The sequence below is a fragment of the Symphalangus syndactylus genome, chromosome 10, assembly GCF_028878055.3.
Source record: "Symphalangus syndactylus isolate Jambi chromosome 10, NHGRI_mSymSyn1-v2.1_pri, whole genome shotgun sequence".
Classification (NCBI taxonomy): domain Eukaryota; kingdom Metazoa; phylum Chordata; class Mammalia; order Primates; family Hylobatidae; genus Symphalangus; species Symphalangus syndactylus.
The window spans coordinates 41199644-41226065 of NC_072432.2; the positions used below are offsets into that span (position 1 = coordinate 41199644).

Here is a 26422-nt window from a genome sequence, read left to right on the forward strand (position 1 = left end):
AAGTATAGATTTAGAGTTGCAATGTCACCTTTTCCTAAAGCTCAATTTAATGTGTCTGACAGACAAAAACTACATGGAGAGTGTGTTGATCTCCACTGTATGTACCTACTGGCTAGCACAGTGATTGATGCACAGAGGGCAATCAATACGTATTTTCCAATGGTTGGCTAAGTATAAAGCAGGCAAATCTATCAGCCTTTATCTTTTTTCAAGACTTGATACTTCAGGGCAGAACTTCTTAACTTGATTTACAGATATATCAATACATAGATCGGGGGTGGAGCCAAGATGGCCAAATAGGAACAGCTCCGGTCTACAGCTCCCAGTGTGAGCCACACAAAAGATGGGTGATTTCTGCATTTCCATCTGAGGTACCAGGTTCATCTCACTAGGGAGTGCCAAACAGTGGGTGCAGGAGAGTCAGTGCAGCACACTGTGCGTAAGCTGAAGCAGGGCGAGGCATTGTCTCACTCGGGAAGCGCAAGGGGTCAGGGAGTTCCCTTTCCTAGTCAAAGAAAGGGGTGACAGACAGCACCTGGAAAATGGGGTCACTCCCACCCTAAGACTGCACTTTTCCAATGGGCTTGGAAAACGGCACACCAGGAGATTGTGTCCCACACCTGGCTCAGAGGGTCCTATGCCCACAGAGTCTCACTGATTGCTAGCACAGTAATCTGAGATCAAACTGCAAGGCGACAGCAAGGCTGGGGGAGGGGTGCCCGCCATTGCCCAGGCTTGCTTAGGTAAACAAAGCAGCCAGGAAGCTCGAACTGGGTGGAGCCCACTACAGCTCGAGGAGGCCTGCCTGCATATGTAGGCTCCACCTCTGGGGGCAGGTCACAGACAAACAAAAATTCAGCAGTAACCTCTGCAGACTTAAATGTCCCTGTCTGACAGCTTTGAAGAGAGTAGTGGTTCTCCCAGCACACAGCTGGAGATCTGAGAATGGGCAGACTGCCGCCTAAAGTGGGTCCCTGACCTGTGAGCTGCCTAACTGGGAGGTTGCCCCCAGTAGGGACAGACTGACACCTCACTCGGCCGGGTACACCTCGGAGACAAAACTTCCAGAGGAACAATCAGACAGCTGAATTTGCGGTTCACGAAAATCTGCTGGTCTGCAGCCACTGCTGCTGACACCCAGCCAAACAGCATCTGGAGTGGACCCCTAGCAAACTCCAACAGACCTGCAGCTGAGGGTCCTGTCTGGTAGAAGGAAAACTAACAAACAGAAAGGACAACCACACCAAAAACCCATATGTACATCACCATCATCAAAGACCAAAAGTAGAAAAAACTACAAAGATGGGGAGAAAACAGAGCAGAAAAACTGGAAACTATAAAAAGCAGAGTGCCTCTCCTCCTCCCAAGGAACGCAGTTCCTCCCCAGCAACGGAACAAAGCTGGACAGAGAATGACTTCAACGAGTTGAGAGAAGAAGGCTTCAGATGATCAGACTACTCCGAGCTACAGGAGGAAATTCAAACCAATGGCAAAGAAGTTAAAAACTTTGAAAAAAAATTAGATGAATGTATAACTAAAATAACCAATGCAGAGAAGTGCTTGAAGGAGCTGATGGAGCTGAAAGCCAAGTTTCGAGAGCTACGTGAAGAATGCAGAAGCCTCAGGAGCCGATGTGATCAACGGAAGAAAGGTTATCAGTGATGGAAGACGAAATGAATGAAATGAAGAGAGAAGGGAAGTTTAGAGAAAAAAGAATAAAAAGAAATGAACAAAGCCTCCAAGAAATATGGGACTATGTGAGACCAAACCTACGTCTGATTGTTGTACCTGAAAGTGATGGGGAGAATGGAACCAAGTTGGAAAACACTCTGCAAGATATTATCCAGGAGAACTTCCCCAATCTAGCAAGGCAGGCCAACATTCAGATTCAGGAAATACAGAGAACGCCACAAAGATACTCCTTGAGAAGAGCAACTCGAAGACACATAATTGTCAGATTCACCAAAGTTGAAATGAAGGAAAAAATGTTAAGGGCGGCCAGATAGAAAGGTTGGGTTACCCACAAAGGGAAGCCCATCAGACTAACAGCTGATCTCTTGGCAGAAACTCTACAAGCCAGAAGAGAGTGGGGGCCAATATTCGACATTCTTAAAGAAAAGAATTTTCAACCCAGAATTTCATATCCAGCCAAACTAAGCTTCAGAAGTGAAGGAGAAATAAAATACTTTACACACAAGCAAATGCTGAGAGATTTTGTCACCACCAGGCCTGCCATAAAAGAACTCCTGAAGGAAGCACTGAACATGAAAAGGAACAACCAGTACCAGCCACTGCAAAAACATGCCCAGTTGTAAAGACCATCGAGGCTAGGAAGAAACTGCATCAACTAACGAGCAAAATAACCAGCTAACATCATAATGAGAGGATCAAATTCACACATAATATTAACTTCAAATGTAAATGGGCTAACTGCTCCAATTAAAAGACACAGACTGGCAAATTGGATAAGGAGTCAAGACCCATCAGTGTGCTGTATTCAGGAAACCCATCTCACGTGCAGAGACACACATAGACTCAAAATAAAGGGATGGAGGAAAATCTACCAAGCAAATGGAAAACAAAAAAAGGCAGGGGTTGCAATCCTAATCTCTGATAAAATAAACTTTAAACGAACAAAGATCAAAAGAGACAAAGAAGGCCATTACATAATGGTAAAGGGATCAATTGAACAAGAAGAGCTAACTATCCTAAGTATATATGCACCCAATACAGGAGCACCCAGATTCATAAAGCAAGTCCTGAGTGACCTACAAAGAGACTTAGACTCCCACACAATAATAATGGGAGATCTTAACACCCCACTGTCAACATTAGACAGATCAATGGGACAGAAAGTTAACAAGGATACCCAGGAATTGAACTCAGCTCTGCACCAAGCGGACCTAATAGACATCTACAGAACTCTCCACCCCAAATCAACAGAATATACATTTTTTTCAGCACCACACCACACCTATTCCAAAATTGACCACATAGTTGGAAGTAAAGGTCTCCTCAGCAAATGTAAAAGAAAAGAAATTATAACAAACTGTCTCTCAGACCACAGTGCAATCAAACTAGAACTCAGGATTAAGAAACTCACTCAAAACCACTCAACTACATGGAAACTGAACAACCTGCTCCTGAATGACTACTGGGTACATAACGAAATGAAGGCAGAAATAAAGATGTTCTTTGAAACTGATGAGAGCAAAGACACAACATACCACAATCTCTGGGACACATTCAAAGCAGTGTGTAGAGGGAAATTTATAGCACTAAATGCCCACAAGAGAAAGCAGGAACGATCCAAAATTGACACCCTAACATCACAATTAAAAGAACTAGAAAAGCAAGAGCAAACACATTCAAAAGCTAGCAGAAGGCTAGAAATAACTAAAATCAGAGCAGAACTGAAGGAAATAAAGGCACAAAAAACCCTTCAAAAAAATCAATGAATCCAGGAGCTGGTTTTTGAAAAGATCAACAGAATTGATAGACCACTAGCAAGACTAATAAGGAAGAAAAGAGAGAAGAATCAAACAGATGCAATAAAAAATGAAAAAGGGGATATCACCACCGATCCCACAGAAATACAATCTACCATCAGAGAATACTACAAACACCTCTATGCAAATAAACTAGAAAATCTAGAAGAAATGGATAAATTCCTTGACAAATACACCCTCCCAAGACTAAACCAGGAAGAAGTTGAATCTCTGAATAGATCAATAACAGGCTCTGAAATTGTGGCAATAATCAATAGCTTACCAACCAAAAAGAGTCCAGGACCTGATGGATTCACAGCCGAATTCTACCAGAGGTACAAGGAGGAGCTGATACCATTCCTTCTGAAACTATTCCAATCAATAGAAAAAGAGGGAATCCTCCCTAACAATTTTATGAGGCCAGCATCATCCTGATCCTAAAGCCTGGCAGAGACACAACCAAAAAAGAGAATTTCAGACCAATATCCTTGATGAATATTGATGCAAAAATCCTCAATAAAATACTGGCAAACCAAATCCAGCAGCACATCGAAAATCTTATCCACCATGGCCAGCTGGGCTTCATCCCTGGGATGCAAGGCTGGTTCAACATACTCAAATCAATAAATGTAATCCAGCATATAAACAGAACCAAAGACAAAAACCACATGATTATCTCAATAGATGCAGAAAAGGCCTTTGACAAAATTCAACAACACTTCATGCTAAAACCTCTCAGTAAATTAGGTATTGATGGGACATATTCAAAATAATAAGAGCTATCTATGACAAACCCACAGCCAATATCATATTGAATGGGCAAAAACTGGAAGCATTCCTTTTGAAAACTGGCACAAGACAGAGATGCCCTCTCTCACCACTCCTATTCGACATAGTGTTGGAAGTTCTGGCCAGGGCAATCAGGCAGGAGAAGGAAATAAAGGGCATTCAATTAGGAAAAGAGGGAGTCAAATTGTCCCTCTTTGCAGATGACATGATTGTATATCTAGAAAACCCCATGGTCTCAGCCCAAAATCTCCTTAAGCTGATAAGCAACTTCAGCAAAGTCTCAGGATACAAAATCAATGTACAAAAGTCACAAGCCTTCTTGTACACCAATCACAGACAAACAGAGAGACAAATCATGAGTGAAATCCCATTCACAATTGCTTCAAAGAGAATAAAATACCTAGGAATCCAACTTACAAGGGATGTGAAGGGCCTCTTCAAGGAGAACTACAAACCACTGCTCAATGAAATAAAAGAGGATACAAACAAATGGAATAACATTCCATGCTCATGGGTTGGAAGAATCAATATCGTGAAAATGGCCATATTGCCCAAGGTAATTTATAGATTCAATGCCATCCCCATCAAGCTACCAATGACTTTCTTCACAGAATTGGAAAAAACTACTTTAAAGTTCATATGGAAACAAAAAAGATCCCGCATCGCCAAGTCAATCCTAAGCCAAAAGAACAAAGCTGGAGGCATCACGCTACCTGACTTCAAACTGTACTACAAGGCTATAGTAACCAAAACAGCATGGTACTGGTACCAAAACAGAGACATAGATCAATGGAACAGAAAAGAGCCCTCAGAAATAATGCCACATATCGACAACTATCTGATCTTTGATAAACCTGACAAAAACAAGCAATGGGAAAAGGATTCCCTATTTAATAAATGGTGCTGGGAAAACTGGCTAGCCATTTGTAGAAAGCCAAAACTGGATCCCTTCCTTACACCTTATACAAAAATTAATTCAAGATGTATTAAAGACTTAAACATTAGACCTAAAACCATAAAAACCCTACAAGAAAACCAGGCAATACCATTCAGGACATAGGCGTGGGCAAGGACTTCATTTCTAAAACACCAAAAGCAATGGCAACAAAAGCTAAAATTGACAAATGGGATCTAATTAAACTAAAGAGCTTCTGCACAGCAAGAGAAACTACCAGCAGAGTGAACAGGCAACCTACAAAATGGGAGAAAATTTTTGCAACCTACTCATCTGACAAAGGGCTAATATCCAGAATCTACAATGAACACAAACAAATTTACAAGAAAAAAACAAACAACCCCATCAAAAAGGGAGTGAAGGACATGAACAGACACTTCTGAAAAGAAGACATTTATGCAGCCAAAAAACACATGAAAAAATGCTCATCATCACTGGCCATCAGAGAAATGCAAATCAAAACCACAATGAGATACCATCTCACACCAGTTAGAATGGCGATCATTAAAAAGTCAGGAAACAACAGGTGCTGGAGAGGATGTGGAGAAATAGGAACACTTTTACACTGTTCGTGGGACTGTAAACTAGTTCAACCATTGTGGAAGTCAGTGTGGCGATTCCTCAGGGATCTAGAACTAGAAATACCATTTGACCCAGCCATCCCATTACTGGGTATATACCCAAAGGACTATAAATCATGCTGCTATAAAGACACATGCACATGTATGTTTATTGCGGCACTATTCACAATAGCAAAGACTTGGAACCAACCCAAATGTCCAACAACGATAGACTGGATTAAGAAAATGTGGCACATATACACCATGGAATACTATGCAGCCATAAAAAATGATGAGTTCATGTCCTTTGTAGGGACATGGATGAAACTGGAAACCATCATTCTCAGTAAACTATCACAAGGACAAAAAACCAAACACCACATGTTCTCACTCATAGGTGGGAATTGAACAATGAGAACTCATGGACACAGGAAGGGGAACATCACACTCCAGGGACTGTTGTGGGTTGGGAGGAGTGGGGAGGGACAGCATTAGGAGATATACCTAATGCTAAATGACGAGTTAATGGATGCATCACACCAACATGGCACATGGATACATATGTAACAAACCTGCACATTGTGCACATGTACCCTAAAACTTAAAGTATAATAATAGTAAATAAAAAACAAAGATCATAAAAATACATTTTTAAAATTCAGCTATATGTTTATTCAAAGCCTAATCCTTAAGAAAGTGTGTGTTTCTGCATTTCCTTTAGTGCCTCTGCCGTTTCTTGAAAAGAACATTCTTTGGGTACCAATGGTTCCAGAACCTGAGAGATATATGAATATAACCTAAATTGAACCTGCAGTTTGTAGGCAAGCCCAGCCAATCTCAGCCAATAACAACATAACTGATTCAGTCAATAGAATTCCCAGTAGTTGCCTAAATTATAAATAAGTGCTTAATGTTGAATGCCATTAAGTTTTCATGTTTTTTTTTTTTTGTTACACAGCATGTTTTAGCAAAGCCTAAAATGATGCTCTTTTAATGAGAAAAGTAAAATATAGTCAGAAAAGCTGAAATTCAAAATATAGAAAAATTACAAGCACAGTACAAATAGAAGGAGCCAAGGTGTATAATCAGACAAAATAGAAAGCATGACTACGGATAAGACTGTCACTATATAATTTTTTTAAATTAAGGTTTAATTTACCTTTAATAAGTATCAAAATATATAAATCAAAAATTGAATAAATATAAGAAGCAAAAACACAACAATCATATTAGGAGATTTTTAACACATTTTTTAGTGTTTGATTATTGACAGTTCAAGCATTCAAATACAGTACAAAAATTAGAAAAATCAAAAAATAATTTTCAGATTTAATCTAATGGACTCATGCAGAGCACTTGAAATATTACTACACACTCACATTTATAGGACTTGCATGAAGACAGACTCTAACTGATCCATGTAATAAGTATTTATGTCATTGAAATTAGGGTGGAAATCAGCAGAAAATATAACTAGACAAATTCTATTTGTTTGGACGTAAGAAATACATTTCTGGTCTTTCCACATTATTGCACTACATGGTATTTCCACTGCTTTTTAGTTTAGCCATTTTGTATGTAGTCGTATTATAACTGACTTGTCTCTACTCTGTTTTTATTAATAAATTATAGGATTTCTTCTTGTATTTTTGATATTCATGTCTTTTTTTCCTGATATATTTATAACAAATAAGTTTTCTATTTCTTTAGCTTTATTTACACAGTTTGATGTATCTTGGATGAACAAGTTCTTAATTTTATTATTGTCTAATTTGTCACTTTTCATAGGTATTGCTTTTGTACTTTGTGTGAGAAAATTTTGCTTACCCTGTTGTCATGAAGATATTTTCCTATGCTTTTCCCCCACAATCTTTATTTTTTCACCATCGATATTTATATTTGCAACCCATATGGGATTAAGTTTTGGGAAAGATGGGAGATGGGGAAGGTTCTAAATGCATTTATTTCCTTATGTATATCCAATTGATTCAGCATCACTTACGAAAATATTTTTCCACACTTCAATTCTGTTTCACTTCTGTTAAAAATCAGAACACTATATATAAATGAATCTATTTCTGGATGCTCTGTATAACTGTAATACAGCTTGCCGAATCATAAATTGGTACAACAACTTTGAAAAGCCATTTGGAAATACCTGCTAAGTTTGAACATATGCATCTACTTATGATTCAGCAATCCTATTCTAGGTGTGTCATAATTTGAAGGTGTTATCAATTGCTTCAGTGGCTCCCCTAGGTGCTGGCATCACACTGCTTGTTTTGAACTTTTGCTTAGTTATTGCCCATTTCTGGGTGCCCATCTCCAACATGTATATTAGAGTGAAAAGCCTTATGAGGAATTCCCCATTATACTCATTCCCTACTTTCTATGTTGGCTCATTTATTTTCAAAGTACCCTGACAAGAATGCTCCACAATTCACAAGCTACGCCATTCATGGCCCTCAATGAAGTCACTGGTCCATGGCTCCTCACTCTGTTCTCTCTCTCCCTGCATTTGTGTGTGCCTCTGGGTATGGTGTGCCTCCCTCTCTAGGACCTGTGAGTATAATCAATCCCTCAATTTCATATGTCTGTCTGTGTAATTTCCCTAATTGTGTTGGAGTAATCTATGGTAACCCCACAAGGAAAGTTACTCCCTCACTTATAAAAGTTGTAAATTAAAAATAAATATCTACATGTGTTTGCCAAAAGACATGTACCACAATGTTTACACAAAGGTTATTTGTAATAGCTAAACACTGAGAACTACCAAAATGTTCATGAATGTTGCAATGGATAATTATGGTATATCATACAATGAAATATATAGAACAATAAAAATGAATTAACTACGACTATGCATAATAGCATGGATGGATTTCACAAACACAATATATAGGGGACAAAGCCAGCCAAAAGTGGGTAGGGATCTTATATGATAAAGATACATTACAGACAAAACTAATCTGTAGTGCTAGAAGAAAGGCTATTGTTGTTCATTTATTGTAATAGTGTTCAAAAACAGGGAAAAATTTGAGCTACTGATACTACTCCATTTCTTGAATTGGATGTTAGTTGCATAATACATTGTTGTATTCAATTTATGAATGTTCAGTTCACTGTACATTGTGCTTTGTGCATTTTATATAGATGTTACATTTAATAAACAAATGTGAAAAAATAAAATATTTAAATAATTTATAATTAAACAATAGATTATAATAAAACTTAGAGCAGAACCAAAACTTGTGGACGGCAGCTAAAGGTCAGTTTAATGGGAATTCTGTAACAGTTATACATGCTTACATTGGAAAAAAAAAGAAAATTATTGAACTAAGCAAATAATTTAATATGTGAGACTAGAGCAAGAGATTAAGTGTAAAGAAGGTAAAAAGAAGGAAACATGGAGCATAAACCACCAAAATAGAAAGTAAACACAAAATTAAAAAATCAATTAGTTTGAGTTATTTTATAAAAAATGAGTAAAATTGATAAATTTTCAAGGATGATCAAGAGAAAAAGAAACTAGATCAAATAAAAACATTAACTTTAGAAATAAAAAATAATGCATAAATCATGGCAGAGTTTAAAAAGATAATGAAAGGGTATGATGAGAAACTTATTGAATGATGGTATATTTGAAAAATCAGACTAAATAAACAAAGGTAGAGGAAAGCAATTCTATAAAACTAGACTCAATTTAATCAATAACCAATCGATTATTCAGAAACAAAGACATGCTCTAGCTTGAAATCAGAACATAAAGAGGGAAGTAATAAGAAGTGAGGGTGAAAAAACACAATTAATTGAAAATCTGGCAGATGAATGTCTGTACAAATTGGCATCTTCCACTCGACTCTTTATTTCTTCATCCCATCCTCATGCATTTAGCTTTAAATCCCGGGTAAAAACAACTAACCAGCCAAAAACATAATAATAAATAAAGATATATATATATAAAAGTAAAAATCTACAAAAAAATTTTAAAAATGAAATAACAACTCGAAAAAGATTTAGGATTCTGGCACTGGAGATCAAAGTCACATTCACTTGTGATTTTTCAGACAACTCACGTCTTAATCAAAGGCTATTAATTGCCCAGCCATGTCAACTGACACTTAATTAACTACCAATATTCTTATTTACAGGAGACACTTTGCTGAAAATAGACCTACATAAATAGGAATGTGGGAAATCTACATATGTAGGAGCAGAAGAAAACCACAATAGCCACCTGGAAAAAATCAACCTATAAAAATCAGATGTATGAAGAAAATTAAAAGCTTGAAATATAAAAACCAAGATAGGCAAAGATTAGAACTGACTCCGGAGGAAAAAACACTTATCAAGAAAATACAAGATAATTTAAAAATAATGTCACCAACACCAACAATAGCAAATAGCTCACTAATAAAGTTCCTATTTTTAAAACGTTGTACTTTGATTCATGTGCTAATTTGGAGTACAAGTCTTAGAGTCATCCTTACCTGTTCTCTTTCTCTTACATTCTCATGTGAATCCCAACAAATCTTATCATTTCTACTTGAAAATGTTATTTAGAGTCCAATTCTTACAAGCTCCAGAACTACCACCTTATGCAAGATACCATTGTCCCTCCAGTGGACCATTTAAATGACCAGTTGGCATTTGGGTAACAGTAATATGAATAATGACTGAACTTACTATAGTGTCTGCTTTCCATAATATGTTATCTCATCTCAAGTTAATTCTAGATAAGCATTTTCTGATTAGACACAGATAAACTGAATTACACTAGTTTATGTGATGGGAAATAGAAGCTTAAAAGTTTTGAATACGACATTGCTATGTAACTAGGTTAAACCAGGTGAGTAGATGAAATAGTTTTACTGGCTGAATAGAAATATATTAGAAGAGAAGGCAAAGGAAAAACATGTTCTGCAGAAATTCAAATACATCATCTATAAATGAAGAAAAATGGAGCAGAATAGTCAAGAGATTTTTTTCTAATCAGAACTATATAAAGCATGAATAGATTATTTGGCACCATCATGGTCAAATTATCTATAGTGAGTTAAAGGTTATACATACAGAGATGATAGCATTTCAAAAAGCATCAACAAAACAGGGAAATGCTAGATTTACATCATAAAGGATGCACACCTTGCTGAGCTTCAAGCAGAACAGAAGAAATGCATTTACATGAAAAATTGAAAGACACTGTCAATACGAGCAAAGTGATGTGGAAAATTGGAATAATTATCTGGATAATTCAGGGCAAAAATGCTAATGAGGTAAAAGAGTTCTTTACAACTTGATTTATCTAGGTCAGCTGTCTACATTTATTAAATTAACTAGACAATTATTCAAGTCTCTATTTTTCTCAAGCTTGAATAGACTTTGGTATCGATTCCTTGTTTGTGGGTTGAAGCAGAAGAGCCTTGGTGCAGTATTGACATTTCCATATTGGATATAGATAATATTCATTTTTAATCTCAGCTTGTACTCAATTATAGTTTAAGTAATACATAAAATATAGTTAAATACTTACACTGTGGTTAAAATAGGGTTGGTAAATACCAGTTTTCAGTTTAGACTCATACTAAAGCATTGTGTCAAGCACAAAGCAAGTTCATTTTATAAGTCTTGCAAACGCTTGACAAAATCACTTAAGATAGGGCTCTGTGTGTTTCAAGTGACAATTTGCAGAATTTTGACTCAATTAATTGAATATTATCAGCTTGATTAAATTTATCTTTTTACACAATACAAATATTGAAAGGTTTTCTTTTGAGAATGGTTTTTTAGGGGTAAATGGATTATAATCGTATGTGGCTTCTCCAGATATATGTAAGAAAAGAACGAAGCAGAAACAATAATAATATTTGGAAATAACCACTTAACATGTGACAGTTTCAAGCATCATGTGTCACAAGTAACTGTAAGGCACATATTTTATTTTAAAGACTTGTGTACTGAAACTGGAAGATGGAAGATAGATCTTAAATTCAAATTTCCAAAGACCCTTTGGTTGGAGTTCAACCAGGCAGCAAAAGATTTCCTCCAAGCCTGTTCAGACAATTAAGAAAATAACATAAATAGTGAGGCACCACATAAAGATGCTTTGGTGAATGATGTACAGCATATATGATGGTAGTCCCATAAAATTATAATGAAGCTGAAAATTTCCTATCACCTAGTAACACTGTAGCCATCTTAATGTTATAGGGCAATGCATTGCCTTTTCTATTTTTTGATGTTTAGATACATGAATAATTACCACTGTGTCACAATTACCTACTGTTCAGTACAGTTTTGTATCCTAGGAGCAATAGTCTATACCTTACAGCCTAGGTGTATAGTTAAGTTATACCATCTAGGCTTGTGTGGGTACACTCCTTGATGTTCACACAATGATAAAATTGCCTAACGTTTCTCAGAATGTATCCCTGTCATTAAGCAACATATGATTGAGCTTTATGGCTTGACAGACACTGCAAAACAAATGCATGCTTGAAAATATCATTTATAAAGAGCTCTTATCTCAGGTATGGTCCACATAATGTATTATCTTAAGATATATAAGTGGGGAAATTTTTTACAATGCAGATTAAGATGAATAAGCCCATAGAGCATAGTTTTGCAACATTGGCGATACTGATATTTTGGGCCAGATAATTAATTCTTTGTTGTGGGGGCCTGTCTTGTGCATTGTAGGATGTTTAGCATTAGCATGCCTGGTCTCTTCCATGAAAGGCTAGTAGGACCCTTCCCCCCAAATATGACAACTGAAAATGTCTCTGGTTATTGACAAATGTCCCCTAATCACTGCCACAGAGGCTACACCTGGTGTTAATCTCAGCACTGCTATACCTACACAACCACTCCAGACCCTTTGTAATCCAGTACAGAACTCGCAATTCCAACAAAATAAGAGCATGTTGCTCTCAGAGATTGCAGCTTTTCAGCTTTGTCTTAGCTAGAGGATATATTTAAAAACTGAAAGGGAAAATGTGGTTAATAGTGACTCAGCCCTTTAATTGTCTTAAACCCTCAAGAGACCTCCCAAAGAAAACAGTAAATACTGGGTATTAGGGCTTACAGCCATTTTGAGTGAAAGAAACCCTCCTGCTGGGAGATCTCTGGTCAAACTGGGAATATTATATTAGTTAGGGCTCTGCAAATAGAGTGGCTTTCCGCCGATGCTTGGATTTTCCCTTAAGATCAAAAACCTGAACTCTAGAATTCTTAAAAAGAAATTACCAGAGACCTATACTAAAGTCTGAATGGAGTCATTAAGGATGCCTGATTTCCTTGAGTTTCTGTCATCTCTTGCTAAGGCTGTTGCTTTTTCCAATGACTAAAAAAAAAAAAAAAAACCACACACACAAAACACGTGACCTGTTTAAGTGTTGAAAACTGGCCCAAAGGCCGTTATTTGTTTTCCTGCAATAAATGCTTGTTAGAGATTATCTTGCAGTGAAGCAAGGATTTTTTAAAAATTATAATTTATGTTTTTGCTATTACAGTGCTGGCTGAAAATGCCTGTTAGTATAAAAAAACTTTTGTTATTTAAATTGTCCATATCAAATGACATTAATAAACACTTTTTTTCTGATTAATTAGATAAATGGAAAATAATTTTTAAAATGTTTTATATAGAGAGGCCAAAACCAAAATAAAACATTGAGAACAGGGTTTCTCTGCTGCAACACTATTGATATTTTGGAGCAGATAATCATTTGTTATAGGGGAGGCTGTCCTGTGCATTGTAAGATGTTTAGCAGTATACCTGACCTCTGCCCTCTAGATGACAGTAGCACTACCACCACAGCCCCTTCTCAATTTCCGGTTATTAATACTTTAAATAGTGTGTACATTTGTTACAATTGATGAGACAATATTCATAATTTTTATTCAGTGAAGTCCATAGTTTACAGTAGGTTTCAATTTTTGTAGTGTGCATTTTAAAGGTTTTGACAAATTCATGATATAAATACACCATAGCAGTATTGTGCAGAGTAGTTTTAATGCCCTAAAAATCCCCTTTGCTCTGCCTGGTCATTCCTCCTCCCCACTTCAAATCCCTGACAATCACTAATCTTTTTAAGATATCTGTAGTTTTGCCTTTTTATGAATATCATATAGTTTAAATGTGTATGTAGTATGTAGTATGAACACAGTATGTAGCTTTTTCAGATTGGTTTCTTCCACTTAACAATATGCACTTAAGGTTCCTCCATGTCTGTTTCTGGCTTGATAACATTTATTTTTACATTGGAATAATATTTCTTTGTATGGATGCACCAGAGTTTATTTCTCCAGTCACTTATTGAAGGACATCTTTGTTGCTTCCAAGTTTTAGCAATTATGAATAGAGCTGCTATACATATTCATGTGTAGGTTTTTTGTGTGGATTTAAGTTGACAATTCGTTTGGGTATTTATAAGGTAAATGGGTGGCTGGACCATATTTAAGAGTATGTTTAGTTTTATAAGAAACTACCAAAAAGTTTTTCAGTTAGCTGTACCATTTTCACTCCCACCTGCAACGAATGAGTTTCTACCACTCCGTATCTTCACTAACATGTATTGTCAGTATTCTTGATTTTGGCCATGTTAATAGGTGTGTATTGATATATCATTGTTTTTATTTGAAATGATCTAATAATATATGAGGTTGAACATCTTTTCATATGCTTGTTTGCCATCTGTATATCTTCTTTGGTGAGATGTCTGCCCAAATCTTTTATCTTTACTCTAATTTTTTTTTTATTGTTGGGTTTTAAGATTTCTTTGTGTGTTTTGGATACCTGCCCTTTATCAGATGTGTGTTTTGTAAAAATTTTCTCCCAGTCTCTGGCTTGTCATTTTATTCTCTTAATTATTTTGAAGAACAGCAGTTTATAATTTTAATAAAGTCCAATTTGTCAGGTTTTTTTTTTTCATTTATAGATTATGCTTTTGGTGTTGTATCTAAGAAGTCATTGCCAAACCTGGGATCACCTAGCTTTCTCCCTATGTAATCTTCTAGGAGTTTTATACTTTTGCTTCCGGCGGTTAGGTCTCTACTCTGTTTCACGTTAATTTTTGTAAAAGGTATAAAGTCTGTATCCAGATTCATTTTTTGTGCATATGAATGTCCAGTTGCTCCATCCCAAGTTGTTGAAAAGACTATCCTTTTTCCATTGAATTGCCTCTACTCAGTTGCCAAAGATCAGTTGACTATACAGATAGTCCTTGACTTACGATAGGATTATGTCTTGATAAACCCACCATGTTAACAATATTGTAAGTCAAAAATGAATTTAGCCAGTCACGGTGGCTCATGCTTATACTCCCTCCCAGTGCTTTGGGAGGCTAGGTGGGAAGATCACTTGAGACCAGAAGTTCGGGACCAGTCTTGGCAACACAACAAGACCCTGCCTCTATGAAAAAATTTTTGAAAAAATTAGGCCAGATTGGCACTTCAGCATGGGCAATAGAGCTAGACCCTGTTTTCAGCAAATAAAAACATGCATCTAATACCCTGATAAACCCATTGTAAAGTTGAAAATATTAAGTCAACATTGCAAGTAAGAGATCATCTGCTCTGTGTGGGTCTATTTCTGGACTCTGCTCTGTTCCATTGATCTACTTGTCTATTCTTTTGCCAATTCCACACTGTCGTAATTATAATAGCTTTATGTAAGTATTGAAATCAGGTACTGTCAATCTTCTAACTTTATTCTCCTTCCACGTAATGTTAGTTATTCTGGGTCTTTTGCCTTTCTATGTAAACTTTAAATTGGTTTGTAGAAATTCATGAAGTCACTAGCTGGGATTTTGATCAAGATTGCTTTAGATCTATAATTCAAAGCAGAAGTAAATGACATTCTTTTCATCCTTGTTCATGGAATATCTCTCCATTTGTTTAGATTTCGTTTGATATATTTCATTAGAGTCTTGTAGTTTTCTTTATATCAAACTTGTACATATTTTGTTCATTTTTGTTAGGTTTTAAAAAGCATGTTTTGTACTTACCAAATATTTGAGCATTTTTCTGTATCTTTTTGTTGTTGATTTCTACTCTAATTCCATTTTGGTCACAGAACACGCTTTAAGAATTTTATTTTTATTAATTTGCTAAGTTTTATTTAATTTATAAAACCACTGAACTACTTATTATTTTTACTTATTATTACTTATTATTACCAACAAATTACTTACTGTTTTTAATTACCCAGGAAACATTTATAAAGGGAGACCACCTTGTTTCCCTTAATTTTGTTCTTTTTGGGGTTCATTGTTCTGTGGAATCTGTAGGTGTAGATCTTTTGCCATACTTGGTATGTTTTCAGCCATTATTTTTTTTTAAATAGTGCTTTGTGTATGCACCACACTACCTTTTCTTTTGACCTTATGATGACATATAGTCTATATCTATTGAGGTTTTCCCACAGACTACTGGATCTTTGTTAATTATTTTTCAATTTATCACATTAGATTTTTCATATTGCTCTCTCTTCTATTGCAACTACTTTCCTCTGTCATCTTTAAATTCACCATTAAGTCCATCAGTTGAGGTTTTCTTGTAATTTTGTGGTATGTTTACACTTTTCAGCTACAAAATTTTCACTTGATTCTTATTTTTTCTATTTCTTTCACTGAGACTTTGTAACTTTACATTTATTTTTAGAGCATTTATAACTACTTGTTAGAGTACTTTCTTAACTCATTAAAGTCTTTGTCTAAATATTTCAATATCTGTGAAATCTCAGTGTTGGTAATTGTTTTGGTTTTTCTCATTTGAATTGAAATTTTCTCAATTCTTCATATTCTGAATAATTTCGTATAATATTCTATACAGTTTAATGTTATGTTATGCTATTTGTATAGAATATTGATATTTTTGTTTTGTTAGAAAGCAATATTTTTGCTTTGCAAACAATTGACCAAGTTGGGCTCAGGCTGAAAGCTCCAACCAGCATTACCTGTGTTGTGATTCTAATACCAGTTTAGTTTTCTAAACTTTGCAATGCCAATTCTAATCTATTCCATACATTCACCAAGTCTGGGTCTTGGGCGATGTTCTATCAAGTGAGTTTTTAAATGCTCTGTATGTTTTCTAAAGTCAGAACCACTAATGCTCAGCTCAGAGGTGAGTTTATAAACAAATTTAAAAGGTTTGTCTCCTGAGTTAAACAATTTGCCCTATTGCTGAGGCATATTCCAGTTTGTGGGGCCTACCCTTTTCTTGTTCTTGAGACAAAATCTGGATCTCAATTTATCCCATTCTGCTTCACATTTCTTGAAACTACATCCATATTTAAGACTAAGAAGTAGGAAGATGAGAGAAAGAAAAAAGTAAATGGGCATTTTTCGCATCCTCTAATGCCCACATTTGTTATTATAAAGACTCTTTCTTTTGCACAGGTATATAAAGAAATAGATTAGGGAGGTGCTGGCAAGATGGCCGAACAGGAACAGCCCCCATGCTGCAGCTCCCAGTGAGACCAATGTAGAAGGTGGGTGATTTCTGCTTTTCCAACTGAGGTACTTGGTTCATCTCACTGGGACTGGTTAGACAGTGAGTGCAGCCCACGGAGGGTGACCAGAAGCAGGGGGGGCATTGCCTCACCTAGGGAGTGCAAGGGGTGGGGGAACTCCCTCCCCTAACCCGGGGAAGCCGTGAGGGACTGTGCCGTAAGGGATGGTGGTATCCAGCACCAATACTATGCTTTTCCCACGGTCTTCACAACCTGCAGACCAGGGGATTTCCTCAGGTGCCTACACAACCAAGGCCCTGGATTTTAAGCACAAAACTGTGTGGCTGTTTCCGCAGACACCGGGCTAGCTGCAGTTTTTTTCCATACCGCAGTGCGCCTGAAATGCCAGCAAGATAGAACCATTCACTCCCCTGGAAAGGGAGCTGAAGCCAGGGAACCAAGCAGTCTTGCTCAGCTCATCCCACCCCCACAGAGCCCAGCAAGCTATGATCCACTGGCTTGAAATTGTAGCTGCCAGCACAGCAGTCTGAAGTCAACCCGTGACACTGGATCATGGTTGGGGGAGGGGCGTCTGCCATTACTGAGGCCTGAGTAGGCGATCTTCCCCTCACAGCATAAACAAAGACACTGGGAAGGTCAAACTGGGTATGGAAACCCACTGCAGCATGGCAAAGCTGCTGTAGCCGGACTGCCTCTCTAGATTCCTCCTCTCTGGGCAGGGCATCTCTGAAAGAAAGGCAGCAGCCCCAGTCAGGAGACAAAACTCCTATCTCCCTGGGACAGAGCACTTGGGGGAAGGGGCAGCTGTGGGCACAGCTTCAGCAGACTTAAACATTCCTGCCTGCTGGCTCTGAAGGAAGAAGCAGATCTCCCAGCACAGTGCTCGAGCTCTGCTAAGGGATAGACTGCCTCCTCAAGTGAGTCCCCAATTCCAGTTCCCCCTGACTGGGAGACACCTCCCAGCAGGGGTTGACAGACACCTCATACAGGAGTGCTCAGCTGGCATCTGGCTGGTGCCTCTCTGGGATGAAGCTTCCAGAGGAAGGAGCAGGCAGCAATCTTTGCTGTTCTGCAGCTTCTGCTGGTGATACTCAGGCAAACAGGATCTGGAGTGGACCTCCATCACACTGCAGCAGACCTGCTGAAGAGGGGCCTGACTGTTAGAAGGAAAACTAACAAACAGAAAGCAGTAGCACCAATATCAACAAAAAGGATGCCCACTCAAAAGCCCTATCCAAGGGTTACCAACATCAAAAACCAAAGGTAGATAAATCCAAAAAGATGAGGAAAAACCAGTGCAAAAAACCTGAAAATTCCAAAAACCACAATGCCTCTTCTTCCCCAAAGGATCACAACTCCTTGCCAGCAAAGGAACAAAACTGGACAGAGAATGAGTTTGATAAAGTGAAGCAATGAGGAAAGGATTCCCCATTTAATAAATGGTGTTGGGAAAACTGGCAGAAAACTGAAACTGGACCCCTTCCTTACACCTTATACAAAAATTAACTCAAGATGGATTAAAGACTTAAATGTAAGACCTAAAACCATAAAAATCCTAGAAGAAAACCTAGGCAATACCATTCGGGACATAGGCATGGGCAAAGACTTCATGATTAAAACACCAAAAGCAATTGTAACAAAAGCCAAAACTTACAAATGGGATCTAATTAAACTAAAGAGCTTCTGCACAGCAAAGTAAACTATCATCAACGTGAACAGGCAACCTACAGAATGGGAGAAAAATTTTGCAATCTATTCATCTGACAAAGGGCTAATATCCAGAATCTACATGGAACTTAAAGAAATTTACAGTACAAAAAAAAAAAAAAACCCTATCAAATCTGGGCAAAGGATATGAACAAACACTTCTCAAAAGAAGACATTTATGGAGCCAACAAACGTATGAAAAAAAGCTCATCATCACTGGTCATTAAAGAAATGCAAATCAAAACCACAATGAGATACCATTTCACACCAGTTAGAATGGTGATCATTAAAAAGTCAGGCCGATATTCAACATTCTTAAAGAAAAGAATTTTCAACCCAGAATTTCATATCCAGCCAAACTAAGCTTCATAAGTGAAGGAGAAATAAAATACTTTACAGACAAGCAAACGCTGAGTGATTTTGTCACCACCAGGCCTGCCCTAAAAGAGCTCCTGAAGGAAGCACTAAACATGGAAAGGAACAACCGGTACCAGCCCCTGCAAAAACATGCCAAATTGTAAAGACCAGCGAGGCCAGGAAGAAACTGCATCAACTAACGAGTAGGTATAGTGTGAAGATGTGGAGTCTGCAACATGGCAGCTACTTTTCAACTCTAATGGATCAGCCGAAATCTTCTGGGTGCCACCAAAGAGAGCCTGAGGATAAGGCAGGCAAGCAGACATCTTGGAAGATCAAGGGTAGGAATAAAGATAAATGATGCTGACTGAATTGCCAGATCTAGTCCTGCCTGAACTTAGACCTACATCTGGATTTTTCACTTACATGAAACAGTAAATTTCTCCCCCTTTAAAAAGCCAATTGGAGTTGAATTTTCTGTCACTTGCAACCAAAGAATTCCTGATGCTTTTTTTTTTTTTCTGTTATCCTTGCTATTTCCAACAGTTCTATCTTCCAATTTCATTTTACTCTGAGTCAGATGTAACTGAGTAGGATAAGGGTTGATTCTGCCTTGTAGCTACTGTCTTTTTTCCCCACACCAGAATAGACTTACAGAATTTATATAAATTGAATTAGTTTTCAACATTTAAAAATTGAAAAGAAGTTCCAAAAATACGCAGATTTTTTTTAGCAATGGGCCTAGAGTTACAACAATTAGTTAGAACTAAATAGCCATGACTATATGAAGATGAGTCATAGTGGCTCCAGTTTTCCACAGTCCCTGTACCTCTATGGCCTTATACTAGGCACATGTCCTTTGCTTTCCTGTCTGGTATTCCTGAGTTTTGAGTGTGTGATCTCTGATGTCCAACCTGGTAGATAATGGGGATGGAGAAGAAGAGGGTGTCTAGGCTTGTTTCATTGAGGAATGAGAGAATGATGATTCCTAGAGGGTATCTTTATTACTTTATACTAATCTCTATTTATCTTTATCAAAGTATTTAGTGAATTTCCATTCCAATAGGGAGTATTTAATTTAAAATTTTTTGGAAAAATAAGAATTACTTTTTCAAAAACTGAACTACAAAGGCAGTTAAAATAAGAAGGCTTAAAGTTATTTTCTTATGCTTAATTTGGTACATTATATTTGCATAAAGCCCAATCTCATAATTGAATGCTACTTGAATGAATGTGCTAATGGTGACATAAACCTTTTTAAATTAAAAAAGATCTAAAAATATCACTTAGATCAGTTCTTACCTTCAACACATTCTACTTTATATAAATCCAGCTTGACTAAGTCTAAACGACACTCAGTGACACACTTTAGTTCTTTGCAAAAGATTGCACTAACAAGCATATATGACTGTAAGGTGTTATCAGCCCCTCCACATAAGAGAATGAAATCAGTCCAAGAACAGTGACATGTCAGGAAGGATTGTTTCTCCTTTCTAAGTCAAAAGGAACATGGATATTTTCCAAAGGAGTCTGAATTTTGTCCTTGTAAGTGACCAGGCACCCTGACTTCTAGTAGAATACAACTGGTAGCTATAAGAAGTAGCGTTATACAAATCAGAGTGTTCCTTTTTAAAATAAAAATCTATGAAACTAAAAAAAAAAAAAAAGTCAGGAAACAACAGATGCTGGAGAGGATGTGGAGAAATGGGAACACTTTTACCCTGTTGGTGGGAGTGTAAATTAGTTCAACTATTGTGGGGGACAGTGTGGCGATTCCTCGAGGATCTAGAACGAGAAATATCATTTGACTCAGCAATCCCATTACTGGGTATATACCCAAAGGATCATAAATCATTCTGCTATAAAGACACATGCACACGTATGTTTATTGCAGCACTATTCACAATAGTAAAGACTTAGAACCAACCCAAATGCCCATCAATGATAGACTGGATGAAGAAAATGTGGTACATACACACCATGGAATTCTATGCAGCCATAAAAACAAATGAGTTCATGTTCTTTGCAGGGATATGGATGAAGCTAGAAACCATCATTCTCAGCAAACTAACACAGGAACAGAAAACCAAACAACACATGTTCTCACTTGTAAATGGGAGTTGAAGAATGAGAACATATGGATGCAGGAGGGGAACATCACACACCAGGGCTTGTCAGGGGTTTTGGGGCAAGGAAAGGGATAGCATTAGGAGAAATACCTAACGTAAATGACCGTTTGATGGGTGCTGTAAACCACCATGGCACAGGTACACCTTTGTAACAAACCTGCACGTTCTGCACATATATCCCAGAACCTAAAGTATTATTTAAAAAATGCACATACGAGGATGTATAGAAACAAATAAGTGGTGAAATAAACTATGCAACATAAAATAAGAAATAGATCATATATGAATGTATACAGAGATAAACTGTTCGATAGCAAAAACCTAATCAATTCAAATATATTTATTCAGTACCCAAATTGAGGAAAGTTTGAAAATATTTTTCCCTTTTGAACAGGGTGTTAAGAAAATTTCCTTCTTAGTTTCTTTTTGAAAATATAAGTATTACTTGACCATTTATTTTTTGACCAAAACCTTATGCATTTGTATACACAGCTCTCAAATATATTTTTATAAATTTGCATATTTGCAAAATGATGCAGATTTCTTAACACAGTCCTTTCATCAGTCTATCAAGGAACGTTTGTAGATTAATGGCTACAACTCAGCATTTCAAATGACTTTCTGTGCTACGTGGTAGATTCTGTAAACTACCTCACTGATGCCTATTTGCTGAAATTAAAGCCAATGAGTGTGTAGAGATAGTTTTCCCTGTGCTTTGAGGGATAGAGAGGAACTGTCCCTGCCCTGAAGGCAGTTGCAGTCTAATAATTTACATAATCACATACAGAAACTGTGATTGAGAGTAATCGGTGCCGTAGGAGAGGAATACAGACAGTCTGTGAGCTGTTCAGAGGAGAGGCTTTGATTTCAAGATTAATAGGAATGCTAGACTCATACTATTTCATTCATGTAATCTTTATCAATAATTGTTGAATACCTACTATGTGCTTCAGCACTGAGACCAGTGGTGAACAAGACATGCACTTGTTTTATGAACTTACATTCCAGTACACAAGGGCAAATAATAAACATGAAAACCATAACAGAGTGATTGCAGGGAGTAATGAATGCTGTGCAAGATGAGGAATACCACAGCTTGAGGAATAGAAATCATGTTTTTATGAGAGAGAGGGGCTTTCTTTAGACTAACTCTAAATGAATGATGTCTTTTAGGAGGTTATATTTAAATTACATGAAGGAGGCATCTTACATTAGGAGGAAGCGAGAGGGAAGAGTAAGTATTAAAAGCAAAAGGTAGAAAGATCTTTAGCTTTCTCAAAGAAGAAGACGTGCATAAATGAAGGAGAAGATAGCAGGAAATGGAGTCAGAGAAATGGGTCTGGGTCGGCTTACCAAGAGCATAGTACCTGTGGTGAGGGGTTTGGACTTCATTCTGAGTGCCATTACCTTTGAATGATTTCATTTATATGTCTGAGCAGACACACGTGGACACTATTGCCGTAAACAAGCACACTTCTTTTATGTATTTGCTGTACTTGTCTACCTGATTACTTTTGCTCTCACTATCTCTCCTCAGAAGAGGCCAATATAATAAAGTAATTAAGAACTCGGGCTTTGAAATAGATACACGTGGGTTCAAACTTTGACTCTGACCTTGTTAGCAGAGAGGTAGTTTGGGCTTTGGTCAAGCATCTTCATCATAGACTTCTTATCTGTAATGTGAGAAATGTAATACTTCACAGAATTTTTGCCAGAAACAAATTTTAAGATAATTACAGAATACTAAAAAATAACATGTATAAAATGTATAGTATTTATTATTACATTATTGTAAATGTTCTTCCCTTCATTATATCTTTCAAGGGTTTTCTCCAAGATGTAGTCCCCAATTGAATCAATCTCCCTCTTATCTGCTTCCAATTTTCATCTTTATTTAAAATTGCTACACTAAATTTTAGAATATTATATAGTGTGAGTAGTTATTTGTCCCACTATAACTTAAGCTACTTAATGGTAATGACCACATTTCACATCATTATAACACCTGTACCAAAATATGCAGAAGGTACATTTAGCAAGCAAATAAATAAGTTTATTTAATTTTGGTGAACAAAGAGTTGACATGTAGATATTAATATATTTAGATATTTATATTTCTTTTATCTATTGAGAGATGTGTCTTAAGATAAAAATATAGCCCATGTTTATTATCAAAATTGTCACTTATTTAGCGGAATTTTTCTTAATAAATACACTCACTATGCAGTCCCTTTAAGCAGTGAGCTCATCATGACATACACACTTTTGTTTTGGTCAGAAAAATTTCATTTAGACATCACTTTTGATTTGAAAACTATTTGTACATCAACTTTCAGGTATACAGATAAAATGAGATTGTTGAGGCAGGTCTCAATAATATCATGATTCATTTATGAAAAGATACCTTTGTTTGGAAATGTCTCTGTGTGCAGAATCCTTTGGAAACATTAAAATGCAAATGTCAACCAACCTCTGAAGAGATAAATTAAATAATGAACTGTTTAGGTATTTAGAGAAGCAGACTTGGCAAATCTTTCTGAGATAACGATAAAATGTGTGTGATTACTTTATTTGTTTTTATTTAAGCTATGTTAAATGTCAAATATTACTTTAAGGATATTATTTCAAAAAGCTCCAGAAGCAATTCTGTCTTTAAAAGTCAAGATCCCTAATGTCAGAGAAGATTTAATAATAAATCTTTATGCCACTAACTGCCCAGAGTAATAGTTTAAATTCTAGACATCTAATAATTTTATTAAACCTAAGCTCACAAAAATCAAAAGGTACATTTTATGTAATAGTTCAATAAAACATAAACTTGCAATTGATAATTGCATGACTTCATGTACCACATAGGTAAGGTTCTACCAGAGATTGAAGAAACAGCCTTGAAACAGAAATACAAATGATGAAAGAAGTGGTAAGTTTACAGACTCTTTATTTTAAAAAAGGGGGATATTCTACTTATGTCAGTGCGAATTGCTAAAACATGACTGTAAGCTTAAAATGAGCTGAGTAGCCTACTAATTATAACTTCACTCACATTTTTGTCTTTGCTTATGTCCATTTTCAAAGTTTATTACCCTTAAATATCAGCCTTTGAACAACTGATTTCTGAAGGCTGCATTTACTAGTATACAGAATGCAAAAGCTTGCTTTCTGGAATCTCCATACCCCTGTCTTCTCTGTCAATTCATTATCTCTGCAAACATTAGCATGTTTATAATTTCTTTTTGTCGACGCAAGGGAACATTTTGAACTGGCTTCCTACTTGCAAATCTTGCTTCAAATAGGGATGTTTAGTTTGTCTCACCATGACATTTCTTGATGTTTGGGAACATCAAATATGACCTCAGGAGTAGCAGCTGTTTTGGTTAAACTGAATTTCATGTCTCGAGCTACAAAGGCACTTTGTCTCAACTTAGGGCATAACTAGATGGGACATAGATAACTGTGACTAAATAAGGCAGCCTGAGGGGTTCCGAAATCTGGGATTAGATGATTATTGTGAAGTTGTATGTGTGGAGAAAAATACTAAATATTAGGTGTTGGAAGAAAAGCCACACACAGAGGTGTGACACTAAAAGGCTAGATCCAGACAAACAGTAAGTGCCAGTGTCAGTGACTGGATTATTCTAAATTAACAAAGGTGGAGATCACTGAAGACCTGGAGGAAGAGTACATAGCTAGCCTTCAAGCAATGTACCCGCAGCCAATGACCTTGGTTTGTTTATTCACTTGTTTACTACTGAATATTTACTATTTGCCAGATCCTATACTTGTACCTCAAAAGTTTGTTGTGAGCAAGGTGGACATGATATTTGCCTTCACAGCAGCAATGATTTAGTGAAGAAAATAAACATAAATTATACATATTTATTACATAACTAACTGGTGTGAGAGTATTTTGAATAAGTGCCATACTGTGCTATGAGACCATATGGCAAGAAAATATAACCTAGTCAACAGAATTATAGAAAGCTTCCCTGAGGAGGTGATATTTAAGCAGCCTCCAATCTGTAGGAAAGAGGCTGTCAAGTGTAAGACAGGGATGATTCCATAGAGATTGGGCCACTAGGTCATTTTTAAGACACAGATTCAGGAATGGGATAGGCGGAAGCCAAGTTTATAAAAATTGAAGCAGAAGGACAAAGTTAGTCAAGCTGTAGGAATGATTTGATGCCAAGCCAGAGAACAAGGTTAATATAATTTAGAATCTTTTGTCCTTGCTCTCCTGTCTTTACACAACTGCCTCACAGCTCCATTTCTAACCACCTTAAACTGGGAATTAATCCTAGACACTGGAAGAATGATGAAATTAAATGACTTCAGCTTTAGGAAGAGGAGGGTGCAACGGTCTTGGATATTCTAGCATCTAAGGAGATTTTTTTTTTTTTCATTACATATGAAAGACATCATCTCTCTATAATCCATGGTATGAGGACAAAGAGATACTTAGGGTGTCCTACTATTCTAATCAGTTTTTTAAAGATCAAGAAATGTTTATTGAGTGGCTATGATGTGTCAGACACTGTGCTGTTCTTTGCGGGGATATAATAGTAAACAAGATTAGTTTTTATATTGAGATATTTATACTCTAGTACAGGAGACAGTCATTACAGTAGACTCCAACACGTGATATTAGAAGGTTGGACTCTGAAATCTCACACAGAAAGACAAATAATCTAGACCTAGAGTGCCAAGAATAATTTCCTGGTAAAAGTAAAGTTTACACTGAGATAATTAACAAATAAATAATAGATGGTTATTGAAACAATAGGATTACCCAGGAGAATGCATGGAGTGAAAAGGAAACAGTGCTAAGGAAGGTTAACAAAAGGAAAGGAAAATGGCTTTGATGAAAATGGCTTTTATAAAATAGGTGGAGTGAGGAAAGCTAAAAAGTTGCCAATGAAGGATTAACATAAAGACTAACAGTATAGAAAAATGTGCGTGTTCCCTCAGTC

General features: G+C 36.7%; 1 long non-coding RNA gene across 1 annotated transcript in view; it reads left to right on the forward strand.

The window, feature by feature from the left end:
* Positions 1-10193, forward strand: part of LOC129492109 (uncharacterized) — a 52711-nt gene extending 42518 nt beyond the window's left edge. The window contains exons 4-5 of the long non-coding RNA XR_008660732.2: positions 8208-8354; positions 9944-10193. This is a non-coding gene — a long non-coding RNA (uncharacterized lncRNA). The remainder of the gene's footprint in view (positions 1-8207; positions 8355-9943) is intronic.
* Positions 10194-26422: the final 16229 nt, after the last annotated feature.